This window comes from Pituophis catenifer, unplaced genomic scaffold, assembly GCF_029215685.1.
Source record: "Pituophis catenifer annectens isolate HBS135680 unplaced genomic scaffold, rPitCat1.0.hap2 SCAF_2, whole genome shotgun sequence".
NCBI classification, from domain to species: Eukaryota; Metazoa; Chordata; class Lepidosauria; order Squamata; family Colubridae; genus Pituophis; species Pituophis catenifer.
The window spans coordinates 78,829,830-78,845,565 of record NW_027256882.1 but is presented as its reverse complement, the minus strand read 5'-3'; the positions used below and the strand labels follow the sequence as shown (position 1 = coordinate 78,845,565).

At 36.6% G+C, this 15,736-nt stretch overlaps 1 protein-coding gene across 1 annotated transcript in view; it reads left to right on the top strand.

Moving 5' to 3' along the window:
- SYN2 (synapsin II) overlaps nt 1–15,736 on the top strand; it is a 112,218-nt gene that overhangs the window by 29,737 nt on the left and 66,745 nt on the right. The window lies entirely within an intron of this gene.

Below are 15,736 nucleotides of genomic sequence, written 5' to 3'. Positions count from 1 at the left end.
GATGCGGATTGGGCTGGAGACACTTCATGCAGAAAAAGTACATCCGGCTATGTATTCCTCCTAAATGATTGTCCAGTTTACTGGTACACTGGCAAACAAGATTTAGTGGCCACTTCAACGACAGAAGCAGAATATATTTGTTTATCTAAAGCAGCAAATAACCTTGTATGGTTTAATGATTTAATTTCTGATGTTTGGAAAAAACCTGCCTTACCTTTTGTCATGCATGAAGATAATAAAGCGGCTATTGAAATATCTAGATCTGACGCCATTGGACAAAGGTCCAGACATATAGACATAAAATTTAAACATGTGAGACAATTATCTCAGGATGGATTTATTAAAGCAGTGCATTGTGAGACATCAGAACAATTAGCTGACATATTGACAAAGCCTTTACCATCTAAGCAGCATAAATACTTGACTTCCAAGTTATATGTTTTGTATTGTCCTGAGTCTGAATGTAATTGGTATAGCATACCGAATCGGCATTTAGAGGGGGATTTGTCACATGTAAATGCCTTATTCTCTAATATGTAAATAATATATGATCGGGGTATCAGGGGTTAATTTATTCTTCACTTCTTAATGTATTCATACTTTACCACTCCCACATCTAGCTCCACCCATTGTATATATAAGGAGCTGCACGCACCCATTCCTCGCTTCTATCTGTGAATATTCAGTGAATATAGAATGCCTAGTGTAAATAAAAAGAGATATATTTGAACCTTTAACTCTTACTAGATTTATTGAGTCTGATCCTGAAAATATTGCAACAGTAATAATAAAATAATTATATGCTAAAGATGCACCAGACTACAAATGTTCTCTTTGGCAGTCAGCAATTTTCTTGGAAGAAAGTTAAATCAGGTTTACAGACAGTTAACTGTATTTTGAAGTCCTGAAATACAATGAAGCCCTAAAAACCAGCCTTGGGATTAGTGCTATTTTAACTGGGAAAGTAACAAGGGCAATTTGGTTTTTAGCAATAGAAATGCAATGGGGAAATGGCTGGTAGTTACTAGTTTAATTTCATTATCCCTTTAAAAGTCCCCACAAATTCTATCATTTTCAAATGTTATTTTTAATGTTACTTTTTATTGCTATTGAGAATAAAAGGATTGCAGGAAAACATTTCATTAAAACATGCAGTTTGGCCTTTCGCATTTCATGGAATATAAACAGCTGGTTTTTTTTTTCTGTACTGCATAAGTCATGCTTCAGTTGTTTTCTTTAATATTTTCAGTGGTTTAAAGGCATGTTTATTCAGTTAATATACTCTTCTTTGTAGAGTTTTTCCCGCGAGTGCAAGGACTGTTTTTTTTTCCAAAACAAACAAACAAACAAACAAACAAACAAAAACAAAAAACCCAAGTGTTGATTCATTGGTTATGACAGGAACTGAACAACTGGTTATCCCCTAAGCCTGATGTTGAGGGACAAAAGAGAGTGATGTTACACATGCTCCCAGGTTTAGCTTATGATGTATCAAACTCACAGCCTGTTGAAGCACATCAGCCCCCCTCCCCCCCACTCCCTTGATTTCTATCTGGGTTTTCTAAATAGGTGCAGCTACTGCAGACCAAGTCCTAAAATGAAAGAGAATCCAGTTAAACAAATGAATCAAAAGCATTATACAGGTCCATTGATTCATTAAGGAAAATGGTCCAAAACAACTTATTTGTGTGTGGCAAAAATAGGTAAACCATTGTTCTCAATAATAGGATGGGGAGGTAAGGTGATGTTCAGTGTTGGGTTGCCCCCGATTCGCACAGGTTCTATAGAACCGGTAGTAAAACCGGCGGGAAGCTCCACCCACCGACCCCGACATCATCAAAATGCTTCTGCGCATACGCAGAAGACCGCACACGCGGCCCCATTGCAAACCGGTAGTAAAGGTAAGTAGAACCCACCCCTGGTGATGTTCCATAGAGCAAGTGCCATGGCAGATAAGGTTCTCTTCCTAGGCCCCATCAGATGCCACTTGCTAACAGATTAGAGCCAGAGCAGCATCCTCTTCCCTTCTATAGGCATTAAAGCAAGAAGTATCCAATTGTTTCACCTTTTCAGAATTACTGTTGTTCAAATTTTTAAAATACTATCTTTGTATTGTAAACTGTAAAACCTCCATCATCTGTTATTTCTGAAATTAATCTACCTGTGATTTAACAGGTTTTGCTATGACAAGGTATTTGTGGAAACTGATCACTGTTTTAATGTTGTAACAGGAACTAATCTGACCAAATTAATTTATAGCATATTCTATTCTAGTTCTAAATAAATATTCGGTCATCAGTCACTAGGATTGTGACATTTAACAAATTTCCAATACAACTTTTAAAAAACTGCATACTGTGATATAGGATTGGGTCTAAATATAGTTTGTGAGTCAGCTAAATACATGTCTTTAGGAAGATGCTGCTAACGAAGATAAACTATGCTAATAAGCATGCTATCCAGATGCTGTGAATGAATGTTAGCAAGCTATGGTATTAACACAAAATATATCAGGTGTATGGTTTTATCACCAAAGAGATATTTTGGCAGTCGTAACACATTTTAATCTATGGAATGGCAGAACTGCAACATTTGCATTGGAATAGCATAGGAGTGCAGGAATATTTTGTCTCAATAATTAGGTAATGTTGCCCCAAATAATTTATTATTATTTATTCTTTAAATGAATAATAATTCAAATATGTCCAAACAAATACTATTTCAGTTCAGTGGAAGCTGCTATTTTTTCGAATAGTGATAAAGGAGTGGTAAGGGATGTCAAAGGAGGAAATCATCTAATTACATGTCAATTTGGAATATAGGTAGTTCTTGAGCCTCAAATTTCTGTTGTCAAGCAAGATATTTTATAAGTGAGCTTTACTGCATTTTACAATCTTTCTTTCCACAGTTGTTAAGTGAATCACTGCAGTTCTTAAATCAGTAACACGATTGTTAAGTGAATTTGGCTTCCCCATTGACTTTGTTTGTCAGAAGATCACAAAAAGTAATCACATGACTCCGGGAAACTGCAGCTCTCATAAATATGAGTCAATAGCCAAGTGTCTGAATTTTGATCATGTGACCATGGGGATGCTGCAATGATCATAGGTGTGAAAGAAGTATAGGTAAAGGTAAAGGTAAAGGTTCCCCTCGCACATGTGTGCTAGTTGTTCCGACTCTAGGAGGTGGTGCTCATCTCCGTTTCAAAGCCGAAGAGCCAGCGCTGTCCGAGGACATCTCCGTGGTCATGTGGACTAAATGCCAAAGGTGTATCCACTCAGTGTCTGGGTGCAAAAATTCTGATGTGACTTGCTGCCCGCAGCAGCTTCTGCTTCTCCTCCTGGTTTGGTTTCTCCCTGCAAAGAGTCCTTCTGTTGGGGTTAGTGATTTCTTTTGGGGTGGCTCTATTTAGTGTGATGAGGATTTAAGAAAGATAAATAGATTAGTGAAATAGCAAATTCTTTCCCCACTTTCTTGTTTGTCTGAGCATAGCACGTACATCAAGTATTTATTATACCATCTGAGCAGATATCAAGGCAACCTTAAAATAATGCTTTCTCTAAGTTAAAACATGATATAATGGTCATTTTAACCGCAATAGGAATGCTAAGATTGACTGAATGGTTAGAGAGGTATTCAATAAGACCACTCTTTCAGAAATTGTTACTGGTTATAAAGAGCAGTCAAACAGAAGAGTCTTAAATATATTTAAATATATATATTTCTAGTGGAGAATTCAGTTTCTGTGACTGAAAGGGAAAAACATTTCCATCTAATTAACTGTACCTCTAACTATAAATGTTGCAACAACTTTCTCCATTTCTGTTTTCAAAATGTGAATGTGAATGTTTCCACTTTCTTCTTCAAGATTTAAATGAAACACAGAATGCCTGTTTAGACTATGACAGGGGTCATATGTGGCTCTTTCACCCCTCTGCTGTGGCTCCCTGTCACTCAAAATATGTGTCACAACCGCAATGTGTGATACCTGCCGGCACACGATTTATTGAGCTTTTCAACCCCCGGTAGGCCAACCATGGATAAATCCAAGAAAAGAAAAGTTTCAGATGAAAACAGAACATTTAATTCAACTACATATGCTAGTTTTATGGCCACTCAGGAAATAGTCAGGCAAGGAAAGGGTTTTGTGGCTCCTGGTGTTTTCTTTTCTGTGGGAAACGGGTCCAAATGGCTCTTTGAGTGTTTAAGGTTGCAGAATCCTGGACTATGATATGCATTGCATCATCAGTTGATGTGAATCAATGCACTCATGCTATAATTTTTAATTTGATTTTGATTATATTAAGTTTAAGGGCTGCTTGTTTCTACAATGAAGAGACACATGAACAGCAAAGAGAGGAGTCATTTTCCGTGAGGGTTTTTGTGTGTGATGAAGGCGTGGTCAAATGTAGGCACACAACAGAGTAGGACTGTACAACATTCCCCCTAATAGGTTGCAGCCTTGTGCAACTGCTGGTGATTTTTGGAAAATCATCAATCATCACTTTCAAATGTTGCCACTGCAGGAAGGATCCAGCCCTGCAGCTGCCTAGGAATTGCAGCCACTTCCGGCCTGAAGCAGAAGCTGCAAGCCTCCAGTGCCTCCCACACACTGTCAGCTACATCATGCTGCCACTGAACAGCTGATTAGGGCACAACTATTCCTTTGTGGCTTGCAGTGATTTTTAACGTATTAATTTGTCCCTTTGCCCTCTGTGAGTTGCACAGAACTGTAACAAAACGTTCCCAAGAGTACCTTATAGAGATACATGCGGTGAAATTTAAGAGTATCCCCATCTGATTCTCTTCTGATACTTCATCTATACTTTTTCACATAAATAATATTTTTATAAATAACAACAAAAAAGCCTTGATGTACCCTAAAGCCTAACAGATTTATTACAGCATACAAATATTTGTAGATTGCACTCCACCTCACCAGAGGCATAGATAAAATTCTGTGAGAAGAGTCTGATAACAACATAGCTGTAGGATGGAAAAGAGAAAGAGGTGAATAGTAAATGAAAGGTGAGAGAATTGAATAACTGCCCATTGCTCCATCTAGGGGTGGAATCATTTGGAAACAGAATCACTTAGGAATCTGATGCTCCCTCTTGCTGAATTATTATGCAAATAATAATTGGATTCATGGATTTTACTATAAACCTCACTACCTCTGAGATTCTCCAGTCAAGAAAAAGCCTTTTAAAAATTCCTAGAACATTTTTAAGGTCACTTTGTTATAAAAATAATATGAGTTAGGACACATTCCAGCATGACCTAGAAAGCTTTTGGATGAAATGCCATGGCATTTCATCAGTCTCATTTTAAGCAGTTGGAAAAAAATCATAAAATTCAACCTCACAGTTTTTAACTCTTTTTAATAATATATATTGCTAATTGTTTATACACTGCTCAAAAAAATAAAGGGAACACAAGCAGAAGACATCCGAGATCTGAATGAATGAAATAGCCTTATTAAATACTTTGTTCGTTACATACAGTAGTTTTGTGTTCCCTTTAGTTGTTTGAGCAGTGTATAAACAACTGTATGTAAAGAACAAAGTGTTTAATAAGGCTATTTCATTCATTCAGATCTCGGATGTCTTCTGCTTGTGTTCCCTTTATTTTTTTGAGCAGTATACATAGAATAGTATTATCTGAAATTTCAGAAATGAAATTTTTACCAGAATTGTTTCAAATTTTTAATTATATTATATTAAATTATATTAAAAAGTTTACTTAAACATCATGCAACTGAATGTTAAATGCTGGTTAACTAGTCATGATTGTTTAAAAATTCAAGGTGTTGAATCCATTCAATCAGGCAGGGAAGGTATGTTGCAGACCATGTCAATCAAAGAATTCTGACTGACAAAGAGACCCTTCTCTGCCATTGCCTCTGCATTATGAAATATCCTTCCTCCAGAGATGAGCTGTGCCTTCATTCTCCTATCCTTCCATAAGGAGGTCAAAACCTACTCTGCAGACTTGGGGAGAGGCACAAAGGACCATACAACCGTGGGACTGGTTGCTGCAATGAGAGGCCTCTCTTTGCCTTTATTAACCTTGATTAACCAATTGTAATAGGATTAAATTGCCTTCTTGAATTTTATGTCTCTTTGAAATTGTTATAATTTTATAATTTTTAACCTTAAATCAACTTTAATATTTCAATTTTATATTTATACTAGCTGTACCCGGCCACGCATTGCTGTGGCCCAGTCTTGTGGGTATACAATATTTTTTGACAGAGTGCCAATAATTTCTCTCTGTAGCTCAGGTCATGCCTACTTTGCTTCCGTCCCAGTTTGCCGCGGGTGTAAGAGCTGGTTTCCTGGCTTGCCAGTATAACCGCCTTCACCTTCGCAGCTCTCTGCACCACAGGCAGCATCGGGGTCCCTGCCAAAGGTACGGCATACTCCGTTAGTCGGGAGGACGCAGCGGTTGACATTTCCTGCCATTTTGCTGGTGGGTTTGGTGGCGGCAGCGCTGAGGGGAAAAGACCCAGCTCACATCTGCCATTGTGGTGCTGCAACGTTAAAGTCCAAAAAGATACTATAAGTCCAACAGATGGCGCTGTTTTTCCAAAAAGCATGTTTTTACCTGTCACAGGTGTGACATCTATATAATATACGCGTATTTGAATACAACGTTGTGTCAAAATTTCAAAGCAATCGGTGAAGAACTTTCAGAGATTTACGATTTTGAACAAACAAACATTTACATTTTTATTTATATAGATGATGATATTATAAGAGTCCTTCCTTGAGCGAGATGGGCAGTCTAAGAACACTAATTATAAATATAAATAAATATGTGTATAATGGAAATATTTTGCTATATAAGAACTACAGATGCTTTTGATTGTTTTGCTCTTGAGTAAAAGACTAAAAACACTAATCATGCCTCATTTGTAAAACGTCCATTAAGCCTAAGAATACCAGACAAGTATAGTGCTAGTTCACAATTTTTCATCACTTTTCAGTCATAAAGTTTTACAGAGAGAAACCTTTTCCCATCCTAAATGTATCCTAAGCCCAATAAAACATAAAATACAAAATACATAAATATGTAAATCTGTAAATATAAATTTAAAACATATATTAAAACCCATTAAAATAATCAAACCCCCTCAGTTCAGGTTGAGTGATGTAAACAACCATGTTTTTAATTCGCGGCGGAAGGTACGAAGGTCAGGAGCCAACCAAAGCCCCAGGGGAAGTTGATTCCAATGAGTGGGCGCACCCACAGAGAAAGCTCTGCCCCTGGAGTCGCCAGCCAGCATTGTCTAGCCGACGGCACCCAAAGAAGGCCCTCCCTGTGAGAACGTACCGGGCGATGGGAAGCTGTTGCTGGCTGCAGATGGTCCGACAAAGTGTTGTGCAACATAACTGAAGCACTATGCAGGTCAAAAAGAAATGGTAGGGATTCAATGTGAGAGTTATTTATATTCAGATCTGCAAATTACAGGGCATGTATTCCTGCCAAGACTAGGTGGGTAAATTACATAAGGGCTTAATGTTTCATTAGTTCATAATTATTTCTTAGCTTGGCTTCAACTCTAAACAATATTCTACACACAGAAGCACTGTTTGATATATGTTTCTATGCAGTTTTATATCTTATTTAACCTATAGATAGAATCATTTTGCTGAAAACAGCAAAAACACCAAATCTGTAGCGCTATACATGTCACTTATCTAACTGCAGCCAGAGCAAAACTCTATTTTGAAATCAGTGTAGTAAGTATACTTATCTCATATTCATAATTATGGCAATAGATTCAAAAGACAAAAATATCTTCTTTTGCATCCCAGACATTATAATTCTTAATTTTGTGGGTGAGGTGGATGCTGTTTCCATCAACAGGACAGGATAAGAACATACAGTGCACCACAGAATTGTTGCCCCTGAGGTATTCTACTCAAGAAGCACAACCAGGAGTACTAGCACTATATTTGTTGTTAAGGTTATATTAACCAAATCTTGCAAGACTTAAATTATTTCTCCCTTTCCTTCCTTTTACTCTCTAGAAAGCTAGGGAGGGTCTGTTCTGAAACATTTTCCATGCCATCTTTTCTTTTGGTAGGCAAAGACGTATTTTACATGCTGATTGTCCCATCTGCAGCCCTCCCTTCATTCTCCCAAGGTCATTCCACTTAAGTATTGAGCTGCAGAATTTCCAGCTATCCTCTGAATTGGATAAATTTTCATAAATACATTTTATGCTGATATATTTCTATTAAGTGTCCAGTTATTCTTTAAATCTTTAAATTCTTTAAATTAAATAGAATCTGCTATTTTTTAAATCAATGACTAATGTTATATAAAGAAAAGAAGTTCACAATAGCAAAATAGCAGGATTTGGATTAGGATTGGATATTCAAGCCATTAGTTTTAATGTCAGTAATTCTGAATATCATTTGCTCCCTATTTGATTTAACACAGTCTTATTATTCATGTGTGTGTGTGTGTGTGTGTGTGTGTGTGGGTGTGGGTGTGGGTGTAGGTCTTTGGTTATTCGGGTTTTCTCCCGTGTAAAATTGGAAGTGTCTTGGCAACGGTTTTGTAGAGGTGAGCCTATGGAGCTGACTATGGGTCTAAGTGGGGTTCCCTCTTTGTGTATCTTGGGGAGACCTTAGAGCTTAGGGCATCTGGATGATTTCTCTCTGGGAATGATTCTTTGCTGGATCTCTTCATCCAGATGCCCTAAGCTCTATGATCTCCCCAAGATACACAAAGAAGGAACCCCACTTAGACCCATAGTCAGCTCCATAGGCTCACCTCTACAAAACCTAGCCAAATTTCTCGCCAAACAACTACAGCCCTATGCAGAATCCATCACTCACACGTAAAAAACTCATTCCAGTTCATATAGATCATAAAGAAACAAAATTTACAGCCCAGCAACCTACTCATGAGCTTCGATGTCATATCCCTCTTCACCCAAGTGCCAATCAAAGAAGCCTTGACAGCTATCCAAAACAAATATAACCCCCCCAAGCACATCCTAGATCTGACCAACCACTGCCTATCCAACACAGGATGTCACCAGCACACATCCACGCAAAAAGCAAACTCAAACCCTCACCAATGATGAGGCACGACCACAAACCAGAAGCCAGACCACAGCTGCATCATTAGCCACTTTAAACCCCTCCCAATCCATACATGAAGCAAACTGACACCCACCATGAAGATGTGGCACGACCACGAACGCGAAGCCAAACAACAGCAATGCAGCTCACCAGCTCAAATCCCCCTGCAACTCAGACTAACCCAAGCACAACCAAGCCCCCACACAAACAGAACACACCCCCAGCCAATCAGAGCACAGCCAACCCCCCAATTAGAGCACAGCCAAGACCCCAACCAATCAGAACACACCTCCACTCAATCAGAACACAGCCAAGCTCCCACCCAATCAGTTCACATCCCCACTGGCAGTTAAAAGGAAGAAACAGCTGTGATCACACATTGCTCCTAGAAGCATGAAGCTGAAAACACCAGCCTGAAGATGACGAATGAGACTTCGTCGAAATGTCACCAAGACACTTCCAATTTTACGCAGGAGAAAACCGAATAACCAAAGACCTACATACAAACACCCGCGAAAACCTCAGAAAACATATATATATATATATATGAGACTATTTGCAGTTAGCACATTTTCACAGATGTAACTGAGTCATTTGATTTTCTAAATCTTTCTTCCTACTATAGAATCAGTCAGTTATTTTAGAGTGCATCTGTGTCACTTTATAAATATCTAAAGCCATTTCAAAATGAATATGTTTCATAAACATTTGTTTACATAGTCTACATCTCACAGGCCTTGATTGGGCTCACACATTTTATTCTGAAGTTCAACCATAATTACATGTGCTTGCAGGATAGGCTAGACTCCGTCCAAGAGTTCGTTTTCTAAATGTCTTTCCTGCCCTCTAGCTGTTGGCTTGGTTTTTACAGCCCAGCTCGGGGAGAATAAAGAAGAGCAATTCTAACGGAAAAAGCCTAATATGATAATAAGAAATAATTCAGAAAGGAAGTCAACTGAGTGTATAGCAAGTTTGAAAAAGGAAAATTCCATGATTTGGATCACCAGGAAGTAAACTGAAAATTAAACTGCCCACGCTGTAATGCTGTATGTACACATTTTTGTTATAGTTATGGTGAGATGCCTCAAATAATCAGTCATAGGAGCTCTTCACAGTGACACAGGCCCTGAACTTCACTAACTGTATATAGAACTTGTTTTAGAAGATGAAGAAGATGAGAAGTGGAGTCAAATCACTTAAAGGGAGATATGGTGTTAGAAGTTTTTAAACTGTTGTGTAGAGGAGAAATGTGGAATATAGAGGAACATGGTGGAATGGGCTACATATATATTTTAATTAAGCCATATGACCTCCATAGGCTGGGATTTATTTATAGATATTAATGACACCTATTTTGCAAAATACTTACAGACTATGGTCTTAAGAAAAGAAATAATAAATACAGATAGTAACTTGAGGGAGCTGCACTCCTTTTCGCCCCTGGAGTATATTTAGTTAAATAAAATCCCACAATAGCTATTCTTAAAACATTCTTGCAGTTTGATCTGGGTTTAGAAATTTTAAAAAATACATTGGTGGGATACAGGTAGTCCTCTTCAAAGTTACAACGGCACTGAAAAAAAATGACTTGTGACCAGTTCTCACACTTAAGACTGTGACAACATCCCTATAGTCACATGATCAGATGCTTGTATGTATTTACAATGTTTACAGCATCCCAGGGTCATGGGAATGTCCTTTGCAATCTTCCTAGGGAGCTTCTGACAAGCAAAATCAAGAATCTCAGGGAATCAGATTCCTTAACAATCAGATGATTCACTTAACAACTATAGTGATTGGTATAACAACAATAAAATGTCATAAAATGGGGCATGGCTCACTTAACAACTGCCTTACTGATAAGTGAAAATATTGGGCTCAATTCAGCGGTGGGTTCTACCTACCTTTATTACCGGTTCACAACGGGATGCTTACCTTTATTACCGGTTCACATAGGCAAATTGCCTATGATGACATCTGGGGTGGTGTGCGGAGCCTCCCACCGGTTTTACTACTGGTTCTTGCAAACCGGTCCAAACCTGGGGCAACCCACCACTGGATCAATTGTGGTCGTAAATCGATGACTATCTGTAGAAAATCCAAAAGATTTATTGAATACAGGTATTATACATGCATTTGCTTACTTTACTAGGGTTATTTTGGTGTTTAGAAGACTATGGTAGAGGCTGCTGTTGCTCTTAGATCTTTCTGCTCAGTAGAGATGGATGGAAATGCCTCTGATTTGAAGGAGTTTGGCAACAGATACTTTTGGACATTCAAGCTCCTCTTATTCTCCCTCCATGTCTAATTCTGTACTGTGTATTATAGCATTTGTCTGCACAGTGATGTTCTTTTTTTAATTTCCAGAGAGGAAAGCAAAATCAACAGAGCTTAGTGAATCATAAATATTTATTATGGCTTAAACTTTCATGAACTCAAGTCAAAAACATCTCATGCTCTAATATTTTTTAAAATTATATATAAATTTTGTTTCAAAACTAAAACTATTGCTGCCTGCCATAAAAAAACATTTTTTTCAGCCAAGGATGTCAAAAGGTTTGTTTTTTTTGTTAATTACTGTTAGATATATGTGACTTTCCCCAATTTTTAATCTCATTCTTAATATTCTTATAAGGATTCCCTGTTCCCCTTGGAATCCCAAAATGATCAGTTCTCAATTTATTATTCATTTTAGCTTTCATTCCAATCCTGCTTTAATTATCAATTATTTTGAAGCATACTTTTATAAATTGTACTCTTTCACATGCTATCTGAAGGATAGGTGTTACAAAATTAATGTTACGATGTTCAGAATTCAAGAACTGATCCTGAACTCCTACATACTAGGGTAGAAGATTAAATCTAATTTTAACCTAAATCCCCCCCGCACCTTCCAAATCTGCTTCAGAGAAATAATTATTGTATGCTCTGGGAAGCTACTTCTGGGAATTTTCTGAGTCAAAATGTAACACATTTACAGTAGTAATTAGCATAACTAGCCATTTGATTTCTTTATATTGTTTTTCATTCTCTAATCGATTTTCAGCTTGCAAAATACAATTCTAAACATTTATTTCAAAGTAAAATTATTTTTTAAAACATTAAACTGAAAAAATCTACACTTTAAAAGTATGTGGGTAGAAGGAGCTAAATTGTATTTAACTCCCATTTAAGGCCTTGTGTCATGTTCTACTAAAAAAAATTTCAATCATTCTCTGTGTCAACTCACAAAGCTTCCCAAACTACTCCTGAGTTGCCGTAGGCAGAGAGATAGGGAATCGAGCCTCACAGCTGCATCGATGAATTTGCACCTCAGTCAAAACAATGCACATCCTAGCCGCCAAAGTCAAGGCCATCTCCACAGAAACCAGTAACAGACGAAGGGAATGACTTCTACGACCCGCAAAATTGCTTCATTGGAGAATATGACTGATGACACACCTTGGGGGGAGGGGGAAGTAGGGTCAGAGATAAGGCACAAACTGAGTGGGTTCAGAGCTGGCTTCACTAGGTCTGTGCCGACATGGATTATAATAAACAACTGGATTTTTCTTGAAAACTGGCTTGAGGCTCCTGCTTTTATTAGGGCATCGGTTGGAACCCTGACACTCTGATTTATAATTGATTTTCCTATTTAAAATAGGATTGGTACTAATCAATCTTGCTTTCATAGGTTTAATCTATGCATTGGTTTTTCTGAGATGCAATTTATGATAATTAGAAGAAGAAAATATACAATGTACGCAAAGCAGATTGATTTTGAAATGTTTAATGTAATGTTTAATGTTGAAGTGGAAATATCTGATTGTAATCTGTTGTAGTTACTTGGCTTCCTGCATTAAAACATTATTTGGTAATTTTGCGTATTAAATAACAAGCATTGCTTCTAAATCAGGGGTGGGTTTACTTACCTTTACTACTGGTTCGCAACGGGGCTGCGTGTGCGCATGGGCAGAAGCTTCTGTGCATGCTCAGAAGTGTTCTGATGACATCGGGGTTGGTGAGCGGAGCCTCTCGCTGGTTTTACTACCGGTTCTATAGAACCGGTGCGAACCGGGGGCAACCCACCACTGTTCTAAATGTTACATTAGGATGATAGATTCTTTAAACAAATTCTGAATGAGTACTGCTATCTTGCAATTAACCATTTCTGTGTATTGCTTACTAAGCAGGAAATGGTTTACTTTCCAAATAAAGTTTGGCCTATTGCACCTATATATAGGCATGTGAACAAATAGAGGCAGGAATGATAAAAATGCCTCCTCTTTATAGATCTATAAATTTATACTTAGATTTATATGTTTTAACTCTTCTACAATGTATTATTTAAAATTACTAAATCATTTTGTGCAAGACAATAACATAATAACCTATTGTCAGTGTACTAACTGGACCTAATTTAATTGGCAGTATTCTATCCACATATACTGGAATATTTGCAGCATTTTAAACACCAAAATACATTTTATCACCAAAATTATCTTTCAAAACCTTTTTTAAAAAAATGGTCTTAATAATATAATATTAGATCTCAATAAAATCTTAGAAGATGTATAATGAATAAGTTGGATAAATTGGGTGAATTGGGTGAAAAGAAGCAATTACTGGGGTTTACAGCAAAAGACTAGTCAATATTAGTCTACTGGTGGCGCAGCAGACTAAAGCACTGTTATTAACATCAGCTGCCTGCAATTACTGCAAGTTCAAATCTCAAGGCTGAGTCAAGGTTGACTCAGCCTTCCATCCTTTCTAAGGTAGGTAAAATGAGGACCTGGATTGTGGGGGCAATAAGATGACTTTGTATAAATATACAAAAGTATAAAGGCTATTGCTTAATGCATTGTAAGCCGCCCTGAGTCTCTGGAGAAGGGAGGCATATAAATAAATAAATAAATAAAAAATCCAAGCGTTCATCCATGCAGTTACCAGAAGTTGTGGCATCTAATTTACAAATATTTTAAATCGTTCTGATTTAAATCTCCTTTTTTGTTGTTTTATATTTATTGTTTAATTATATTTTGCCATCTGTAAGCTAATTTGAATCTGTTTACAAAAGAAAGCAGGGTGCAATATTTATAATAAATGAGCAAAGTGCTTTTAAAAAAATAAAATATACTCATCTAATCTGGTTCCTGGAAGGTAGGCAAAAAACTACCCTTTCCAGTTATTGTCATCATTACATTTATAATCATACTTATCATTCAGGGTTTCCCAACTCCAGTGTTCTGGAAAAACTCAAGGAATGCAATACTGAACAACAGTATCTGTTTTTGTTCTTTTCCAGAGTAGATGAATACTAATTGATGTGAATTTACTCTCTGCAAGTTATGAATTAATTTTATGTTTTAATAATATGATCATGGAAATTTATTTTATTGCTGGGGCATTTAAAAAAAAGAGAGAACAAGGATAATTGTCTCAATAATAAAGCACAGATTTTGAATGTAAAAAAATTCAGTATATCCTAGCTAGTATATCCAGAAATAGGTAATAAAATCTCATGTCTGAATTCTCAGAGCACAACTACTAATCATTTATTATACGTAATAGCAAAAATGGCTTGGTGTCCATTTCTTTTTACACAAGAGGGCAGCAAAAACAATCTCAGCATTTCAGGTTGTGCTCTACAAATGCCATAAGAACAACTCTAACAACAACAAAAAATAGCTTTCTTCTGAATTTACATATCCCAAGCAAGAAGAAAAGCTTTATAATATTTACTAACCAGTACACTACAGAAACATATATCTTAATTCTTAACAAAGTATGAATTCTATTTTTAAAAAAATTCTAATAGAGTAGGGATAATGTTTCTATCTTATTTAAACCATCACCACTTTTATATACTTTCTTTTAGAACTTTTCAGATTCATTGAAAAGATACAATAATAACAAATTCTGTCACAAGTAAATGCCTTATTCTCCAATATGGAAACTGTATATACTCAGGGGTATTAGGGGTTAATTTATTCTTCCTCCCTTAATATATTCATATGTAACCACTCCCATACTTTACTCCGCCTTGTGAATATAAAAGGAGCTGTATGCACCTCCTCCTTGCTTCTATCTATGATTACTCAGTGAATATAGAATGCCTACTGTAAATAAACAGTGTTATGTTTGAATACTTTATTCAAGAATCAATTATTGAGTCTGATCCTTAAAATTTCGCAACAAATTCAACTTTGAATCTGCTTGAAAAAAAGCAGAAAACAACAAGAAATTGTGGTATCTTGGAACCTATATAATAGGTACAGAAGAATAGTGTGATATTCTAAGAAAAGAAGAATTATCACTGATAATTTGATTAGTAATACTTAGTGAACAGAAAATATTTAAAAATATATTTCCTTGTAGGGTTTATACTTTCTCTGAAGGGAGCAATTCAGAAAAGATTGGAATAGCAACAGTAGCTTGGGCTCCATAATACTTTAGTTATTTAGTGATCCAATGTGAAATGATTAGTTATTATAATCACTTTTAAATATGGTTTCTTACACAAGAGGCTTACTTTCAATATTAAGTTTAACAAGTCTTTTGTTGTAATTCATTAATAAAATATTATAGTACTGGCAAATTACCAAAAATCAAAGCAGGTGACAGGTGTTCCTTATAAGATCATTATTACACTTTAT